Source organism: Equus caballus, chromosome 19, assembly GCF_041296265.1.
Source record: "Equus caballus isolate H_3958 breed thoroughbred chromosome 19, TB-T2T, whole genome shotgun sequence".
In the NCBI taxonomy this organism is placed as follows: Eukaryota; Metazoa; Chordata; class Mammalia; order Perissodactyla; family Equidae; genus Equus; species Equus caballus.
Window position 1 is genome coordinate 2,302,660 of NC_091702.1, and position 22,329 is coordinate 2,324,988.

A 22,329-nucleotide genomic window follows, 5' to 3' on the forward strand; every position below is an offset into this window, starting at 1 on the left:
ATTCTGAAACCGCAGTTTTTACTTTGTCTATAAATATTTTCTATTTTAATACATTAACTTCTGTTAGTGTTAATGTAGACTCTAACATGCTATGTGTTTTATACTGGTCTCCTGGTTTTATTCTGTTGCTCAGCACTTAGTTCCACAATGCCTATCATAGTCACTGACAAAAGATGGTTATCAAATATATACCGTTGAGTGGATTCTACATGGAAAGAGAAGTTTGAATAAACAAATTGACCTAATATGGTGCAGAGTGAGAGATAATCTTAAATATGAGGAAGAAAAATTGTCAATCACCTATTTTATTACATGCAAAATATTTCTTCTTCATCTAGTACCTCTACTGCATTGAACTATGGAAGATTTGTATCCATGTGTGCAGCAGTTTATGCATTTGGGTGAATGAGTAGTTGGTATATTTACGTCTTTTATGGAAGCATATTCTTTTTCACTGTTTGAAAATCTTTAAGCTTCCTAAAATTGTGATTCATCTATTGCTCTAAACAAAATATCTCCACTTTTCTAAATTTTGTTATAACCACTAAAGGGACAGTGAATGAACAGTATCAAGGTCATCCATTTCATATCTCCTTCATGCTCAGAAATCTCTTCAATATTCATGTCAGAGGATGACTGAAAACGAAGCATGAATTTCTCCCCAGTCATGTGTTTCAAGGTCTGCATTTTTTCAACATAAATATCCATGTCCTTTCAGCCTCTTCAAGTTCTCTGGAACAGAACCTCAATATAGCCACTTTTTAATACAGATATTTGAAGTAAACTTGAAATAATCATGAATGCTGTCTCTAATATCAGAACATATGCCAAAAATAAAAAGCAGCAGATTATTAAAATAACACTCAGTGTTGTCTGCTTTTATTATTGTATCAGTTAGCTATGGCTGCACAACAAGTTTTCTGAAGTCCAATGACTTATCATAATGCCTTTATTATCAAATGGGATTATAAGATAGGGAGCTGTTCTGATCTTGGCTTGGATACTCATGAGTTTGTAGTCAGCTCTGGGTCTTTATGTTGTGTGTCTGTAGCTCATCTATGATGTTGTTTGAGGCTGTAGTGCATCTCTGTCTTGAACTAGTTTCTGTCAATTTACTCTACTTATAAACGCAGGTTAATCTACTTTACCAAAAAAGTGAGCTTTCAAATGTGATTTGTCTAATTTAATCCCATTCTTTTTATATCCATACATGATATTTTGCTTTTGACCCAGTTAAAACATGTATTTCCCACTCCCGTTAAAGTGTGAAATAGCTACCTGTGATCTTGATCCTACCTTGAGTCATGAATTATTAGATTTTTTCCTTTTAAATAATTTATTGGAGTATAAGGATATGCAATAAACTGCACATGTTGAAATGTGAAATATGCTGAATTAAAGGAGGCATAGACTGGCCCCATGCCTGAGTGGTTAAGTTCACGTACTCTGCTTTGGCATCCCAGGGTTCACTGGTTCAGATCCTGACCACAGACCTAGAACTGCTCCTCAGGCCATGCTGTGGCAGTATCCCACATCGAAGAACTGGAATGACATACAACTAGAATATACAACTATGTACTGGGGCTTTGGAGAGGAAAAGAAGAAGATTGGCAACAGATGTTAGCTGAGGGCCAATCTTCCTAAGCAAGAAAAAGCATACCTTAAAAAAGAAAACCTTCAAAAAAAAAAGAAAAATACTTTTAAAAAAATAATGCCCCCATCCTCTTTCTCCATTATACCTGCTTTCCTTTTCTTCATAGATCCCATTATCAGATTACATGTTATTTGATTATTTCTATTTGCTTATATTCTCTCTCCATCATTGAATTGTAGGAACTTTTGTGTTTCAGCACCCTATGTTCATTTCCTATACAATACCTGGTATATTGTTTACACTTAATATGGATTCCTCAAAGAAATAAAAAAAATACTCAGTAAGACCTAGTATACATTATGCTTGAAGAACAGCAAGTAGAAAAGAAATTTCTAATGAGAAATGGTGCTAGGGATGTCCAAAAGGGGACCAAACCATACACATATATTAAAATTAATTTTTTGACTCTAAAATATAATTGGTAGCATTTATGCTAGGGTACTAATGCTTGTTCATGTAAAATTTACTCATTTTCTTCTGTGAACTGGTAGTCACCTCCAACACATGGAATCGTGGAACCTTACAGGAGTTTCAGAATTTCTTCTTCTGGGATTTTCAGAGAAATCAGAATTTCAGCACCTCATTTTTGGGCTTTTCCTCTTCATGTTCCTGATCACTATGTTTGGAAACCTGCTTATCATCCTAGTCATCTGCTCAGTCTCTCATCTTCAAACCTCCATATACTTCTTCATCTCCAACCTGTTCTTTGTAGATATCTGTTTCATCTCCATCACCACCCAAAAGATGCTGGTGAATACACAGACAGAGAACAAAGTTATGGCCTACACAGGCTGCATCACTCAGATGTATTTTTTCCTACCCCTTGCAGGATTCGACAACTATACTTTGACTGTAAAGGTCTATGATTGATTTTTGGCCATCTGTTACCCACTGCATTATGTTATCCCCATGGACAAACAATTGTGTGAATGGCTGCTTCTTGTGTCCTAGACTATGAGTATTCTTCATTCCTTGTTACAATGTTCAATGGTTTGTAGCTGTCCTTCTGCGCAGACACACAACTCCCCTTTTCCTATGAAATCAAACAGGTGGGCCAATCAACCATTCTGACACCTTTCTTAATAATATGGTGACGTATTTTGGAACTGGGCTACTGATTGGTGGTCCCCTGGCTGGAATTGTTTACTCATACACTAAGATACTTTCTTCCATTTGTGGAATCTCATCAGCTCAGGGGAAGCACAAAGCATTTTCCACTGTTGAATCTCACCTCTCAGTTTTCTCCTTATTTTATTGTTCAAGCCTAGGAGTATACATTAGCTCTCCTACCACCTACAGCTCAAACTCAAAGTAAATAGCCTCAGTGGTGTACACTGTGACCACACCCATGCTAACCTCCTTATCTACAGTCTCAGGAATGAAAACAGAAAAATGTCTCTGAAAATATTCTTTAAAGAGGAAGTTATAAAAGGACCAATTGTCTTTGGACTGATGCACATGATAGCAAGGCTTAAAGCCTCAGAGCCAGATACTGTGTTTCTTTGATCAGATTGTGAGAGTAGAATTTACTCCTATTTATTTCCTAAAGTTTCTGCTTCTTTGATTTCAACTTCTTTATACAATTTGCATAACTCAGTTTATTAACCTTTCTCCTATCTGATACCTAACTGGGTCTTTTTGTTTGTTCTTTTCCTATTCTCCCTAATAGATTTCCAACCTCAGAAAAAACACTTGGAAATTCTCATCTACCTCATGAGACTACATGGATTTCTTAAGAATAATTTCTTCTGAAATGAAGTATGTAATATTGAGTAATTTTTATTTTGTATTAAAAAAGAATAATTATGACTTGTGCTACTCCTATGGGGACAAAAACACTACACTTGGCAACCAAGGCCATATATATATAATTTCATAGGAGATGAAAATATGAGACCACAGTTTATCACTCTTTTGTACATCATTCCTTCGTATCGCTACAGTAGCTGCTCTTCTTGAAAATATGGACTTTAATTTTAGCATGTTTTTTAACAGATCATTGGGTGTTATTCTTTCAGTAGGACACTGTTCTCTTATTTAGCTCAGTGTTCACACTACCACAGTCATTGGTAAAACTGATAATTAGATACACGTCTCCAATTGTAATCCATGTGGGAAGAAAAATTTCAATAAATAGTTTAACTTAATATGGTCTTACAGTCAGATATCACCTTAAGTATGACAAAGCAAAATGTTAAGTTATAAGTTTATTACTATGTGAACTATTTTTCTTGTGTACATTTACTTATTAAAGTATGTAATATTGGTATCTATGTGTAAAGCAGTTTATCACTGAAGTTCAGGATTGTTATGTGTAATTGTGTTTTCTATTGAATTACTTCCTAATTCTGCTTGAGAACTTCCATTATCACCTACAAATATATTTCCTTCCATTGCTCTAAATGAATATCTCCCCTCATCCTAAATTTTGTCATAAACATTAAATGGGCAGTGAATGAACAATATCAACATCATCTATTATATATGTCCTTTATGTAATGTAATATATACAAATGATTATATATATATATAAAGGATCAAAGGATGACCCACTAGAGACCTTGAATTCATGTCTGATCCTGTGATTCAGAGTCATGGGTTTTGTACAAATCTGCATAGCCTTTCAACCTCTCTGGTTCCTTATTGGGGAACCTCAATAGAGTCACATTTTAATAGAATTATATGAAGTAAACTTGAACAACAGAGTGGTCATGAATGCTATCTTCAAATATCAGAACAAATGTCTAGAATGTGAAGTAACAGATTATTACAATTTCCTTCAGTTCTGTTCACTTCGATTATTGTATCAGTTAGCTGTTGCTGTATAACAAGTCATACTAAAAGCAAATGGTTTAATATAATGCATTTATTCTCAAATTAAAACATATGATGAGAAGTTATTCTGAGCTCTGATGACCTCCTCACAGGCTTATTGTCAGCTGGCAGTCTTTTATTGTGTTTCTAAGGAGAATCCGTAATGTGTGCAGTTGTAGTGCTCTTCTGTCTTAATCCAGTTTCATTCATTCCACTCCTTTTATATCTGAAGATTAGTCTTTAGTTTATGGAAAAATGGGTTTGTCAAATGTTAATTACTTTATTTTAATTCCACTCTTCCTATATTCATATAAGACATTTTTCTTTCTTCCCAGTTAGAAGAGATATCTCTCACCACTTTTAGGCATGACTCAGCTACATGTGCCCTAGATCCTACCCTGAGCCATGCACCAGCAAAAATTTTAAAATCTTAACTGATTCACTGGAGTATAATTACACAAAATAAATTGCACATATTTAAAGCATATTTTTTTAAATAAAGGAATCATACAAAAATTGAGTATATAGTACATGATTCCTTTTACATATAATTCAAAAAGATGTACAGTAATGTTTAACTGCTTTGTTATGCCATCATAACAAAATGTAATCACCTGAGCCCCAATTTCCTTATTTCTGAAGATAATGTGAGATTTACCCTAAATTCAGATGAATGTTGGAGGAATAAATAAAATGTGTAGAAATACTTTGTTGAGTCAAAATAAAATGTTCAAGTTCAAGAGTATGTCATTGTATATGTGTGTGTGCATTTGTATAATTTTTGTATAAACACACTCACATACATATATGTACACACATGTAGAATTATTTAAATCCCATCTCTTGTGTTGAAAGAAAATCTGAGAGAAAGTTGCATGGGATAGAAATGAAAAGAATGAACATGTGAATTAACATAGAACAGAAAGAATGTAGAAGTTTTGACACAGAGATTTAAAGTATAATGAGTGACCTTAATTTTAATAATGAACTATTTTTCCAATCTTAAATCACCAAAGACCTCAAAAATAAAACCATATTTACATTTATGCAGTGGGAAAATCTCTGTATCAGGTAAGGGGGCCAAATACCTCAAAATTTATTTTAAGTTTCTTCTTCTACATGACAGGATTTCAACACAAAATTTCTTTACATAAGGGAAGCTCACTGAATAAATTGAAAGGCTTGCAATCACTTCCTACAAACAATATTTGATTGGATGAATGCCTGTATTACATTTATTTTGTTGCTGTAGCAAATTGCTACACTAGTGGCTTAAAACAAACAAATTGCTGTCTTAAAATTCTAGAATGCCAGAAGGTTGAAATGGGTCTCAGTGTGCTAAAATCATGATATCTGCTAGACTGTGATCCTTCTGGATGCTCCAGGAGAGAATGCATTCCCTTTACTATTTCACTTTCTGGTGACCACCTGCATTCCTCAGTTCATGGCCCTTCCTCCATCTTCACATCCAGCTACATCGTATTTTCAAACGTCTATCAGATTCCAATTCTTCTTCCTCTCTTTCCATGCTTAGAGGACACTTTGATTACATTGGTCCAACCTGGATAATCCAGGCTAATCTTCTTATATCAAAGCCAACAATTGCTTTAGATTCTGGGAAGATGGTGGCATAGGAGGACTCTGAACACACCTCCTACCATGGACACAACAAATATACAACTAGCTGTGGAAAAATTTCGTCTGCAAGAGATATGGAAACTGGATAAAAAGGGCCATCACAACAATGGACAACACTGACAGAGTGGAAAAGGCAAAAACATACTTTTGCTGAGGAAAAAACACATCCTAATTGTGCCACTTTGTGGCCAGGAGCAATCTCAAAGGTACAAAGCTTTCCCTAGAGGAGTGGAGGGATCTAAGCAAGGGTTCTGTGCCACAATAGGCATTCCATCCTTAAGATTCAGCACAACCAAGGCAAGATCCTATAATACCTGGCTTTGAAAACAAATGAGGAACATCCCCAGAAAAACTATCAAACATCAGAGAAAGAAAAACCTGCTTTTAAAGATCTCACTCACAGAGTCACCCATTCTGGAAATGAACACAAAAACACAATAAAATTCTATAGTCTTTTGGTGAAAGTGACTCAACTTCTAAGCTCTGAGTGAATCTCAGAGAGGCTGGAGTCAGCTGTTTCACCACCCCCCATGGACCCAGACACTGGTGACAGCCATTATTGCGACTTAGTTCAGTCATGTTGACACAGACACTGGAAGGTGCTATTGGATTCCTTCCTCTAGCCTGTTAGTGCAAGGTTTTGCCCCACCCACTAGAGCACAGATTCAATCAAGCACAGTCAGCCCACCCTAGGGACAATTCCTGTCCACAAGCAAGCCCACAGCAAATTTGTGCACCCACATAGGCAGGGTGTGTGTGATTTCTGCAGCAGGACAAGTGAGTTCACCTAGGTGGGGCTTGCATGGATGGTGGGCCTATGTTGACAGGTGTGTGGGCCCATAGGCATTCAGGCATGTCAGCCAAAGAAAACTTATGATGCTGGCCATCTCAATAAGCCACACAGGGCATCTTTCCTGCCTTTAAATGCTTGAAAAGGTTGTGAGCTGCCACATCTGGGGCCAGCCCAACCCATCTGCACTCATGAGAGAAACAACAGCAGCTGTGCTCCACAAAGAGCCACAATGGAGGCCTGCAGCAATTGTGAGGCCCTGAGCCTAGCAACCAGCCCAACTGGGAGCCTAACTCTAGAGAAAAAACAGCAGTAGTTGTGTGCTATTAGACCTTGCAGCCAGCCATGTTAGCACTTGCCCCACCCAATAAAACAATCATTGCAGCCATATACGGCTGAGCCTTACAACCAGCCAGCCTGGGGGTAAGCCTAGCCTACTCATGTGCCTGCAGCAAGAACAACCTCTCCACAAAAAAAATGGTACATGTAGCCCACACATAGGACACTCCTGGAATATTTGAAACAGGTGATGAGAGGGAAGCTCACCACTGGGCCCCATAATAAGGCATCTCTTACATAAGGACAAATTTCCAGGATTGGGAGATATAGCTGATTTAAAACATATATATAAGCACAGAGAAGTAGGCAAGGTGAGGGGATAAAGGAAGGTATTCCAAATAAGGGAACATGACAAACCCTCAGAAAAATAACTAAACAAAACAGAGACAATCTAGTGCTAAAGAGGAAAAACTAATAATCTTAAGTATGCTCACTGATCTTGGGAGAAGAATAGATGAACACAGTAATAACTTCAACAAAAAAATGGAAATTATAAACAGAACCAATCAGAAATGAAGAATACAGTAATGGAAATGAAAAATTCACTAGAAGGAATCAATAGCAGAATATATGACATAGAAGAATGGATGAGTGATCTGGATGAAAGAGTAGAGGAAATCACCCAAGCTGAACATAAAAAAGAATTTTAAAAATGAGGACAGTCTAAGGGACCTCTGGGACAAGATCAATTATACTAACATCCTTATAACAGGTGTAGAAAAAGAAGAGAGAGACAATGGGACAGAGAACATATTTGAAGAAATGATAGATGAAAACCTCTCTAACCAGGGGAAGGAAAGAGACATCCAGGTACAGGAAGCAGAGAGCACCAAACAAGATGAACCCAAAGAGGCCCACACTAAGACATCTTAAAATGTTGAGAGTTAAAGATGTGGAGAGAATCCTAAAAGCTCCAAATGAAAAGCGACAAATTACATACAAAAGAAACCCCTAAGGCTACTAGCTGACTTCCCAGCAGAAATCTTACAGGCTACATGGGAACAGCACAATATATTCAAAGTGCTGAAAGAGAAAAAAAAAAAAAAAAACTGCAGCCAAGAATATTCTACCTGGCAAGGTTATCATTAAGAATGGAAGAAGACATAAAGAGTTGTCTGGGCTGGGCCAGCCCGTTGGCATAGCGGTCAAGTTCATGAGCTCCACTTCAGCAGCCCAGGGTTCACAGATTCAGATCCCAGGCTTAGACCTAGCACCACTTGTCAAGCCATGCTGTGGGGTGCCCCACATAAAATAGAGGAAGATTGGCACAGATGTTAGCTCAGCAATGGTCTTCCTCAAGCAAAAAGAGGAGGATTGGCAACAGATATTAGCTCAGGGCCAATCTTCCTCACATGCACACAAAAGAGTTGTCCAGGCAAGGAAAAACTACAGGAGTTTATCACCACTAAAACATCCTTAAAAGAAATGTTAAGGGGGCTTATTTAAGTGGAAAAGAAAATATTACAAATAGGAATAAGAAAAATATCAAAGAAAAAATCAATGATAAAGGCACATATACAGTAAAAATAGTGGATCAACCATCCATACACTTAGTATGAAAGTCAAAAGAAAAAAGTACTAAAAATATGTATCTAGATAAAAAGAGGTTAAGGAATACACCTAAAAAAGGAAAATTATAGGCAAATATCACTGATGAACATAGATGCAAAAATCCTCAACAAAATACTAACAAGTCAAACATAATATTACATTAAAGAGATCATACAACATGATTATGTGGGATTTAATCCAGGGATGCAGGGATGGTTCACCATCTGCAAATCAGTCAACATGATACACCGAATTAACAAAATGAAGAGTAAAAATAACATTATTATCTCAATAGATGCAGAAAAAGCATTCAACAAGATACAGCATTTATTTACTAAAAACTCTGAATAAACTGTGTATAGAAGGAAATTACCTCAACATAATAAAGACCATATGTGACAAACCCACAGCCAACAGCATAGTCAATGGTGAAAAGCCGAAAATTATCCCTTTAAGAACAGAAACAGGACAAAGAAGCCTACTTTTGCCATTCTTACTTAATATATTACTGGAGGTCTTATCGAGAGCAATCAGTAGAAGAAAAGAATAAAACTGATCCAAATTGCAAAGGAAGAATTCAAATTGTCACTATTTGCAGATGAAGTGATTTTATATATAAAAGAACCTAAGGAATCCACCAGAAAACTATTAGCTATAATAAATGAATATGGTAAAGTTGCAGGGTGCAAAATCAAAACACAAAAATTACTTGTATTTCTATAAGTATATAGAAATAACAATGAAATAACAGAACAATAAATCAATAATGCAATCCCATTTACAATAATAAAAAAGAATAAAATGCATAGGAATAAATTTAACCAAAGAGGTGAAAGCCCTGTACATGCAAACTAGAAAACATTGTTGAAAGAACTCAAAGAAGACACAAAGAAATGGAAATATATTCTGTGCTCATAGATTGGAAGAATTAACAGATTTAAAGTGTCCATACTTCCTAAAGTAATCTACAGATTCAATACAATCCCTATCACAGTCCCAACAACATTTTTCATGGAAATAGAAAAAAGATCCCAAAGTTTCTAAGGAACAACAAAAGACCCCGAATAGCCAATGGAATCCTGGGAAGACAGAACAAAGCTGGAGGCAACACATGCCTTGATTTCAAAATATAATACAAAGCTACAGTAATCCAAACAGCATCATACTGACACAAAACCTGACACACGGAATAATGGAACAGAATCAAGAGCCCAGGAATAAACCCACACATCTGTGGACAGCTAATTTTTGACAAGGGAGCCGAGAACATGTGATGGAAAAAGGAAAGTCTCTTCAATAAATGGTGTTGAGTAAACTGAATGGACACAAGCCAAAGAATGAAAGTAGACCATCTTACACCTTACACAAAAATTAATGGAAAATGGATTAAAACCTTGAATGTAAGACCTGAAACCATAAAAATCCTAGAAGAAAACATAGGCAGTATGCTCTTTGACATCAGTCTTAACAGTATCTCTTTGAAGATCATACCTCCTCAGGCAAGGGAAACAAAAGAAAATATGAAGAAATGGGACTACATCAAACTAAAAACCTTCTTCACAGCAAAGGAAACAATCAACAAAACATAAAGATGATGTAACAATTGGGAGAAGATATTTGCAAATCACATATCTGATAAGGGGTTAATATCCAAAACATAAAAAGAACTTATACAACTCAAGAACCAAAAACAAGTAACCCAATTAAAAAATGGGCTAAGGATATGAACATTTTTCTAGAGAAAATATACATATGGCCAACAGACACATGAAAAGATGTTAAAGAACAGAACTAACATATGATCTAGCTACTCTAATTCTTGATATTTATCCAAAGAACACAAAAACACTAAGTCAAAAAGACATTTGCACCCTTTTGTTCATTGCATCATTGTTCACAACTGCCAAGTTGGAAACAACCTAAGTGCCCATCAGTGGAAGAATGGATAAAGAAGATGTGGCAATGGAATACTACTTAGCCACAAAAAAGATGAAACCTTGCCATTAGCAACAACATGGATGGACCTTATGCATATTATGCTAAGTGAAATAAATCAGATGCAGAAAGTCAAATACCATATTATTTCACTCATAAGTGGAATATGTAAACAACAACAACAACAAACAAACACATAGTTACAGAGATTGTATTGGTTGTTACCAGAGAAGAAGTGGGGGAGGGTAGAGGGTGAAAGGGGTAATAGAGCACACATGTACGATGATTGATGGCAATTTTAGTCTTTGGGTGGTGAACATGACATAGTCTATGGAGAAATCAAAATATAATGATGTACACCTGAAATTTATGACGTTATAAACCAATGTGACCTCAATTAAAATAAATAAATCATTTTTAAAAGAAAAGATCAGCAATTAGCCACCTTATTTCATCTGCTAGCTTAATTCCCCTTGCTTTGTAAGCTAACTTTTGTAATATTCAAAAGTTCTTGGGATTAGAATGTGGACATCATTTAAGGCCCTCATTCTACCTACTACAAAGTCTTTTTCAGATATATACTATTTGATGTCACTCAAGAGCTCCTATATAAAAAAATGAAACAGAATTTATGACTCCCTATAGCATGAGTGAAAAACTTATCATTCAAAATTACGTACTCAGAAGTTTCTTGGTGGAGAAGACCTAAAACTACCTACACTTGACTTAACACAGGAACACAGCCTTCCTACTCAAACTGATTCACAGACCAGGAACTGCAGCATCAGTACCACCTAGGAACCTGTTAGAAATACAGAGCCCCTGGGCGCACTAGGGAACTGATGAATCAGAATTCCCATTTGAAGTACAAACTTGGTATATGCACAACGATTGGAGAACTGCTGGTGTAGAACAGGTTTCTCACCTTCTTACTGCTGACATTTGGGGTTGGATAATTATTTGTGCAAGGTGCTAACCTGTGTATTACAGGTGTTTAGCAGCGTCCATTCAGATATTGCCAGGCATTTGCAGGGGAGAATTATTTCTGGTTGAAAACTACTGCCCCAGTGTTTGAGAACTAGAAGCATCCTGACAAAATTCCAATCAAGACTCCATCCCTCACTTGGTTTATACCTTTAAGCAGAACATAGAATCCTTCTGATCTGTCTTGTGCATTATAGGATGCACAATTCCACGATGCAGAATTAGTTCATAAAAGTATTACCTCATACATTTAACTTTTGGAAAAATTAAATCAGACCATACTTTAAATGTACAGAACTAGAATATGTGTCTCATAATTAAAAAACATTTTTATAATGAGGGACGAAATGGCATCTCTGTATTTGTGATTTAAGTATGGGATTCCTAATTATGTTGTCAAAATTATGTAACCAAAGAGTTTAGTGTTCAAGTTTTTATATTAAAAAACAAAATTATCCCCCTTCGTAAAGAGGAGAATAGTAGTTTTCTAGATAAATTAGGGTTTTGTCCTCACCACAAGTCTATGCTTTGAAGATCCAAAGGTCTATCAGGACAAATTCCTCAATATTAGACTTTTGAGGAAATTTGAACTCAGGGTTGTGATAAGGCACTGAGAGGTTTAGACCCCTGGAAGACAGAGAGTTCATGGAGAAGGAGTAATAAATCTGAGTTCACTTGACTGAAAGCCTATTCTCCTAGGATCAGCTAATCAGCAAGAATAATTGCCATTCTGTCCAGACCAGTGTCCCCAAGGGAAATCATGTACATAGAGGTTAGAGTAACAGGAAGGAAATGTGCCCAATAAGAAGATACAGGGAACTGTAAATATCTCTTCTTTTACAGTCCCTCAGTGTGTGCAAGCTTGGACTGGACAGGATATGGTTGTTTCTTTTTCACCCTAAATCTTCCTGAGAAACCAGTGCTTGACCCCTTGCTGCTGTCATATCTGAAGATAGAGCCTCAGTCTCTATGATCAACTATCCAGGGAGAAATTTGGACTTCCAAGAGGAGAACTTCCTCTCAGAGATCCCATCCAGGTGAGTGGGAAAGCCTGGTAGATGCTGCTGGAGGTCAAAGAGACTGAAGCCAATATCATCTACCTCAGGTCACCTGAAAGCCAATGCAACCTAGTCCTGGGCCCAGAGATCTTTGTGGTTGTTTTCTTGCTTGATTAATAAATTAAGTATTTACTTATGATGCTGAAAAGAGAGGGGGGCGTCTAACTTAGCAAGGAAAATGTCATTTTTTACACTTAAATGATAGTAGAACATAAGTGCGTGAGTCTTGTTAACTGGAGTAAAGAAACAGGGTATTTGATATGGACGGACATACAGTGAAGTGAGGGCATGATCCATACCAAGGAATGCTCCCCAATACAACCTTGCAGCATCAATGGGACATACATTTCACAGTATACTCTCTTGCTGTGGGGTTTCACATTAGAAATGCTGTTTAATAGGTTAAAAGGGGTATGCTAAAGAGCATTACTTAACAATTATTTCATTGCCTGTGAAGGCATATATTAGCGATTTACTTGCTCTATTGTAAATTGTCTGTGTGAGGCCTTTGCTTTTGTATAGTGAGGTCATAGTGTTTTTATTCCTCATTTGGATTGCATCCTGTCAAACGAAGAATTGTTCTTTCTGTCACCAACTGGCTGGTGACATTTAGTTATTTAATGTATGTATAGATGTATTTGTGGGGAATGTATTGGAGTTTATAAATTGTGTGTGATCAAATCTAGCAGTCAGTTATTTCATGTTCTCTCCATTGCCTGTTTATTTTTTATTTTTACACTGAAATAATCGAGATGTGATTTCAATGCTCTTCGTTTATGAATCTTTGCTTTAAATAAAAATGATAGTAAAAGTTTTACGTCCATAGGGATAATAAATCATTCTTTTATAGGAGTCAATTATATTTTATTATTTTTGCATGCATAATTTTGAACATTTTATAGGGGCATAATTAATATATAATGTTATATTAGTTTCAGGTATACAACATAATGACTAGATATTTGTATATATTGCAAAATGATCAGAACAAGTCTAGTAAACTCCCATCAACCTGTATAGTCACAAAATTGTTTTGTCTGGTGAAAGAACTTTGAAGATCTACTTGTCTAGCAGCTTTCAAGCACACAACACTGTGTTAACTCTGGGGACCATGATGTGCTTTACATCCCCAGGACTTAATTATTTTACTGTTGGAAGTTAAGCGAGTGGCTGAAATGGATGAAGGGGTTAAAAGGTACAAACTTCCAGTAATAAATTACTCTTTATACATATTTCTGCCTTGTTTTCACATCTTTGGTATTTCATATTTTGCTTTTGGGCTGTTGGGATTGTATCTATTTCTAAAACTCACATCAACTTAGGCATTTGGAAGGCATTTATCATTAGGAAGAATATTTTTTACCTTATGACTAGTGATAACCAATATCTTTCATAAAAAGATTTTAATCCATATATCTTTATATAAGATGAAATTATAACTTAGCTACTGCTTCTCCCTACACACATATGAAAACCCCTTGTTATATTATTTTATTTCCAACTCTTTGACAATTTAATCTTTAATTAGTGACTTATCTTGATGTTATTATTATATTTTATGTCTTTATATGATAGGTGCAGATTTTCATTCAATTTTGTTACATACAGTTGTTTTGGTACAACTATACTTAACCTCAATTCGTTTTCACTGACTTTTTTCCATGTTATTATTTTCAATTAAAATTCCTGATTCAGTATCATATACTTTTATACAAATGCATGAATAAAATCCTATGCACAACATAAATTCTGTCTATATTTTAGTGCAGTCTTTTTTTTTTTTTAACTTCCTCTCCTCTTATCGTTCTTACTAATACCGCATGGACTTGCTTCCAATCAACTAGTATAATGACAACTCCTTATTTAAGTGGCTGCAGAATATTTCATAGTGTGACTGTGCTACTCTTGCATGTGTTTCATATTCTTTATCATTACGTTGTTATATCTATGCTACAAAATTATTTTGGAATTAAGTTCCAAGTGTGGTTATAACCGAAAGTGATTTTGTCCCCCAGGGGATATTGGGAAATATTTGGAGAAATACTTGGCTGTCACACAGAAAAGAGGTGGATGGAGGCCAAGGATGCTCTGACATCCTATAATGCATAAGACAGATCACATCACAGAGAATGATCTGGCTCAGAATGTCAATGAGATACCCTGAGTTAAAGAATACCTGTTTTTTAAAATAATTATAAGTATCATCAGATTGTTTCCCCAATGTTGCAACACTTTACAATTCTGCCAGAAAAGTTGGAGTACTCCATTCATACCTGTTTAAAAGTTCTAACCTCAATCATTGTAATAGCTCTTTAGGTGTTTTCCCAGGCTGATGGGTGTGAAAGAATTTATTGGTTGTTTCCTAAACTGTCACTGAGTTTGCATAAAGAGTCATATAGTTGATTACCAGTGTGATTGGCCTATTAATTTTATATGCCTATACATTATATGCATGTTACAGTACCATGTTCAGCCTTTCAAGTGACATTTGACAATTATTGTCAACCAACAATTTGAAAAACGTTTATGCCATAAAAATATTTTAACATTATTAATATGTCTGTCTTCATACATCTGAGTTTCTTACTGTTATTAAGACGACAAAGCTTCTTTATTTAGATGACCAGTAGACTTCAATATGTAGTTTTCTAGATTTTCACTGAAAAGTGTTGGATACTCTTATACTGAGTATGGATATCCCTTGATTTCTTTGTAATATGACTGAGGGAGGGGGACACCTTCATTTTCTTTCACTTAGATATCCATTTTTCCCAGCTTTTACTGAACAATCCAGTCTTTCCAAATAAATTGAAATACAAACTTGTCATGCAGTAAATGTACTTATATCCTGAAGCCTAATTCCTGATTTCACCAATAATAAGTGAGCAACTGCAAGCTGTCATAATTTCTAGAAACATTGTATACTATATTCTTTTATGTCTATGCCTTAGCCAATTTAATTATTAACCTATGCTGATATCATTAAATTATTGTCATTTAATATCTTATTTTGGTTAGTTTTTGATCCTACACTCAATTTTATTTAATACAGTTGCTTTGAAACCATATTGACCACTCTGTTTTCCTTCTACCTGCCATTCTTTTTTTTTTTATAACTTCACATTTACTTACATTTGTCTCTATATAAGTGTGCATATATTTACATACAATGTGAAAATGTAAACATAAACAAACCAGGTGAGTTCCTTCTCATTTGGTATTTGCAATATAATGTCAAAGACAGAGTGCAATGAAATAAATGTGTGTTTGACATAATATTCTCAGGCACAAATCATATGAACAAAGTTATTCAGTATAAAAGGTTGGAATTGTCATGGCAATTCAAGATTATATAGAGCATTGTCTGAGGAGGTCTTTGCGTGTTGGATAATGACCATAACCAGGACTAGAGTGTGCCTATTGGATTTATCAAAGACGAGCTCAATACCCAAAAGTACAAGAAAAACAAAGAAAAGTTGCCACATAAAAGAACTGACACAGGGCTTGTCTTATCTTCTATTCAAACATAGAAAAACCAAGTGGTCAAATAATTATAGAATAGGCGCAGAAAAAGTAACTCTGCTACTCCTTGATATTAAAAATATCCCACTTTTGTTTTATTTTTGTGTATATCTGTTTGTGCAGTATTGGTTTATTTTCTTTGGTTAGTTTCCAGGTATTCAATCTGTAAGGCATTTCACACCATAGATTTATCGCTACTTTTGCCTTTAGAACAAATTTACTTTTGCTCTTTCATTATTTTTGCTCGGCAAAAACAGTTGCAACTGGGATTGGAAAGGTGCCAGAACCAAGGATGCTTTTTCTCCCTCACAGTCTCTCAGGGACCACCTGAGCTTATCAGATCTTTTTTGTTCCTCATGCCCATTTCATTTCTTTCTCTACCTCTATGTTTATTGAACAGATTGATTCTGTTTCTTTCAACACAGGGTAGAAACTGGAAATTCCATTATGGAGCTCCAAGTTTATTGCCCATGGGAGGCTTATGATATGACTATCTGGATACCATTTTTAAATTCTTTATGGGATAGATACTGGATCAGGACGGCTTGAGTTATATCCACTCAGAGCCTAAACAGTGAGGGAGGGGGGAAGTACACAGAAGTAGCACAGATGAGGAGGCCTAGGTGTGCTGTTCTGTGTGTCTGCATGTGTGCATGAGCCTTGTGAACTGAGAGCAATCCTCACAGGAGGAGTACCTGGACTCATATACCCCTAGGTGACTCTTGCAATATAGGGGCCATAATTAAATCAAGATAAGGTACTAATGAGGGGATGCTTTAAAATTCTTGGGATGCTTTTACAACCATATTAATAAAGTGCAAGATTTGCGTGTGTCGACAAGGGGCTCCCTGTGTCTAGAAGGGAGGCCACCTTGTTCCTCATCATTCTCTGCACCATCTCATTACTCCCTGCCCTGCTCATTCCCTTCCACACGCTGGCTCATTTTGAGCATTGATTCTCTAAAAACACCACCTTCCTCAGGACATTTGCACTGACTGTTCCTTCTGTCAGGCACACACTTCCCCAGACAATGTTGTATCTCCCACTCACTCTTCTTTCAGGGGTCTGTTTAAACATCACCTTGTTTACAGGTCTTGGCTGAAGTCCAATATAAAATAACATCCCCTGTCCACTCTCCTCTTTATATATGCTTTCCTCTCCATCATCACCTCTGCACCGTCACATTGTTATATTCTTATTTTTATTTTATTTCATTAGATTGTAGGCACTTTTGTTTTTCAGCATTCTATTGTCTGGAAAGTGATTGGAACATGGTCTATATTCTATATATATTCATCAAGTGCATGAAAGATACTCAATAAAACAGTAGTATACATTATGCTTGAGGAACAAGTAGACAGTGAAAAGGAATTGCTAAAGAGAAATAGCACTATGGATGCCTAATGGAGACCAGACCATGTAGAAAATATTGAAATTAATTTATTGATTCTAAAATACAAATGTAGCATTTTTCCTAGGTTACTGTTTGCTTGTGTGAAAATTAGTCATTTATTTATTTATTTTTATTTCCTGCTAGTCACTCCCAACACATGGAACTGGGGAATGCAACACGTTTTTCAGAATTTCTTCTTCTCAGTCTTTCAGAGGAACCAGAATTACAGCCCCTCATATCTGGGCTTTTTCTCACCATGTACCTAATCACTGTGATTGGAAACCTGCTCATCATACTGGCTGCCATCTCAGACTCCCACCTCCACACACCCATGTACTTCTTCCTCTGCAACCTGTCATTTGCTGACATCTGTTTCACCTCCACCACGATCCCAAAGATGCTAATGAATATACAGACAAAGAGCAATGTCATAACCTATGAAGGCTGCCTCTATCAGATGTGTTTTTTTACATATTCTTTGCAGGATTAGATGACTTTCTCCTGACCATGATGGCCTATGATCGGTTTGTGGCCATCTGTCACCCCCTGCACTACATGATCATCATGAACCCTCAGCTCTGTGGACAGTTGGTTCTGGTTACTTGGACCATAAGTATCCTGAATTCCTTGTTGCAAACCTTATTGGTGTTGCAACTGTCCTTCTGCACAGACTTGGAAATCCCCAACTTTTTCTGTGAACTCAAGGAGATGATCCAACTTGCCTGTTCTGACACACTACTTAATGACATGGTGCTGTATTTTGCAACTGTCCTGCTTGGTAGTGGTCCTTTTGCTGGTATCCTTTACTCATACTCTAAGATTGTTTCCTGCATACGTGGAATCTCATCAGTTCAGGGGAAGTATAAAGCATTTTCCACCTGTGTGTCTCACCTCTCAGCTGTCTTTTTATTTTATTCTACAAGCCTAGGAGTGCACTTTAGCTCTGCTGCTACCCACAGCTCACAGTCAAGTGTAGCAGCCTCAGTGATGTACACTGTGGTCACACCCATGCTGAACCCCTTCATCTACAGTTTCAGGAACAAAGACATAAAAAGGGCTCTGAAAAAATTATTTGAGAAGAGTACTATAAAAGTGACATTTGCCCTAGGTCTGAAGAAGTGCTCATGATTGCAGAGATCTAATCCTCAGAGTCAGAAACTTCAATTCCTTCATCAGATTGTGAGAGAAGAATTTACTCTTTCTATGTATTTCCCGGGGTTTGTTTAATCTTCTCTATTGAAATTAAGTAACTCACTTTATTAAGCTTTCTGATCTCTCTGATGTCTACTGTTGTCCTTTTGTTGTTTTCCTACTTTCTGAAATTTATTCCCAACCTTGAATTAGAAATATGTGAAAATTCCCATTTACCTAATGGGACAGCATGGATTTTTAACTATAATTTTTTCTCAAAGGACATATATTATACCAAATTTTTGTCCATTTGTTTTACTAAAAGAATAATCATGAGTTGTACTGCTGCTATGGTAAAAACCTCATTTGGCAACTAAGGCCATTTATAAAAGTTTACAGTAGAAGGAAATCTGAAACCACAGTCTTTCACTTATATGTGCATCAATCTTTTGTATATCACTACCTTAACTGCTCTTTCTGAAAATGTGGATGATAACAAATAGGGTGTTTTATAGTTGGTCATTGAGTTTTATTCTCCTCATTAGGAATCTGTTCTCTTATTAAGCTCAGTGTCCAAAATGCCAACCATAGTACCTATGGAGCACTGATCATCAAATACACATCTCCAAGAGGAATTTTCATTGAAAGATGAATTTTAATGAACAGGTTAACCTATATGACCCTCGAGTCACAGATGACTTTAAATATGATGGAGCAAAATTAGTTTTCATACAATGTATTGCTATGCAAAAGTATTTCTTTTTCATGCTGAACATCTACTTATTAGTACATGAAGAATTGGTGTCCATACGTAAGGTTGTTTATATATATGGTTGAAGAATTGACTGGCTTTAAAAAATATTGTTTATTGAATTAACTTCCTGTTTCTTCTAGACAAGATCCAGTGCTGCTGATGACTCCTTTAGTTGTTCTAAATAAAATATCCCTCCACTGATAAATTTTATCATAACTACTAAAGGGGTGATGAATGAACATTAACAATATCATCCATTATATATTTCCATTATGCTCAAGAATATATGCACCTTTATGATCAAAGAATGACACAAGACAGAGCATGAATTCCTGTCCAGTCATGTGAATTAGAGTCTACAGGTTCCCTGCACAAACATGCATGTCTTTTCAACCCCTCCTTGTTACCTGGAGAGATGCCCAGTGAGACACTTTTTAAAACCGTTGTCTGAAATGAACTGAAATATCTATGAATATTGTCTTCAAATATAAGAATGAATTCAAAGAATAAGCAGTAGCAGATTATTATAATCGTCCTCACTTCTGTTAGCTTTGATTATTGTATCAGTTAGTTATTGCTGCATGATAAGCCATCTTTGAAGCAAATGAATAGATTGGATGGTGAGAAATTGTTTGGTGTTCTGTTGGTCTCCTCATGGGGTGATGGTGAACTGTGAATCTCTACATTGTTTCTGTGACTCATCCATGATGTTGTGTGTGGCCATGGTGCTCTTCTGTCTTGGACAAATAGATGATCTGTTAACTCTATTTCTATGTGTATTTTTATCTTCTATTTTACAGAAAAAAAGGAGCATCAAGTGTGAATTGCTGTAATTTACTTCTACTGTTTCTCTATCTGTAAATGGCATTTTTCTTTCTTTTCAGGTAGAAGCGATATCTCCTACCATTGCTCAGTGTGAATCAGCTGCCAGTGCTCTAGATCCCTCTTTGATTCATGCTTGATAATCCAGGATTTTTTTTCTTACAACTAATTTACTCGAGATAATTCCATACTAGAAACTGTACATATTTAAAATGTACAATTTAACTAATTAAAGAAGGCATAAAATTATACAATATAAAATATACTGTATCTTTCAATTTGTGTATAATTCAAGAAAGTACTCAGTAAGCTTTAGTGGCTTTATTTTTGGTAATTGTTAAAAATTCAATCTCCCTGAGAATCACTTTCCTTGTTTCTGAGGGTAATGTGGAATGGTAAACATAACTTCAGGTGAATGTCACAAAATATAAATGAAATATGTCACTATGATTGTTCAGTCTAAAAGAGATGCTCAAAATTAAAGTTGGGTGTATATTCATGTGTGTTTGTATTTGTATACATTCTTATTTCAGACAAATATACTCACACACATATGTACACATTAATAGTTAAATTTAATAATTTAACAATACTTAATGAAACACTTATAATCATATTTTATGTGTGAATAAAATGAGAAAAAGTTGGAGGAAATGAAAAAGAAAAGAATGAATGTTTGAATTAACATGAAATTAAAAGAATTTAGACACAAACATTCAAAGAAAATGTAATACATAAATTTAAGTGATGAATTACTTTTCCTACCTTAGTGCCTCAAAAGTGTCAAAGTCTGAAGCACATTTACAATTGTGCATGAGAAATTCTCTACCAGCTAAAGAGGATGAATATCTTCAAAATGACTTTAAATTTCTTCTTCTACGTCACATGGTATTACACAAAATACCCTTACCCAGTGGAAGATAAATGATTGAATTGAGAAACTTAATTTCAGTTTCTTAAACAAAATTTAATTGCATAAATGCATTTACTTCTTATTGCTAAAGTAAAATTACCACACTAGCAATTTAAAACAAATATAATTTTACTCTTACAATTCTGGAGGTCAGGAGCCTGAAGTGGGCTAGAATCAAGATTTTTTCAGGTTTGGGTTCCTTCTGGATGTTATGGGGAAAATCTATTTATTTCCTTATTCCAAATTCAGATTACAGTGCAAAAATGTAAATCTATCTCTTATAATTAATAAATATTTCATAATTATGGACTAAATGACAGCTCTTACCTTGTATTATAAGCATGAAATTGCTAATTTGTTTTGACAAATGTATTGAGAAAAAGTATGTAGTGCCCAAGGTTTATATCAAAGGAGTTAAATTCTTCCCCTTGATGAAGAAGAGTATAGCCTTATTCTGTAGATATCAGGGGCTGTGTCTCTGCTACAAGTCAATATTTCAAAGATTCAATGTTTCTAATCCAGACAGGATATGTAGTCTTAAATTTGGAGAAAATTTTTTTATTGAGTTCATAATAGTTTACAACATTGTGAAATTTCAGTTTTACATATTTCTTGTCTGTCACCACGCAAGTACTCCCCTCACCCCCTGTGCCTACCACCCACCCCCTACCCCTGGTAACCATAGAACTGTTTTCTTCATCCATGTGTTTGTTTATATTCCACATATAAGTGAAATCATAAGGTGTTTGTCTTTCTCCGTCTGGTTTATTTGACTTACTGTAATACCCTCCAGATCCATCCATGTTGTTACAAATGGGATGATTTTGTCTTTTTTAATGGCTGATACAGATGGCTAACATACACATGAAAAGATGCCCAACATCACTAATTATCCAAAACTACAATGAGATAGCACCTTACACCAGTCAGAATGGCTATAGTTACCAAGACAAAAACAACAAATGTTGTAGCAGATGTGGAGAAAAGGGAACACTCATACACTGCTGGTAGGGGTGCAAACTGGTGCATGT

At 35.7% G+C, this 22,329-nt stretch overlaps 2 pseudogenes; both read left to right on the plus strand.

The window, feature by feature from the left end:
• Positions 2,159-3,094, plus strand: OR7A263P (olfactory receptor family 7 subfamily A member 263, pseudogene; annotated as a pseudogene).
• On the plus strand, positions 17,836-18,806 carry LOC138919019 (olfactory receptor 7A10-like; annotated as a pseudogene).
• The last annotated feature ends 3,523 nt before the right edge of the window (positions 18,807-22,329 follow it).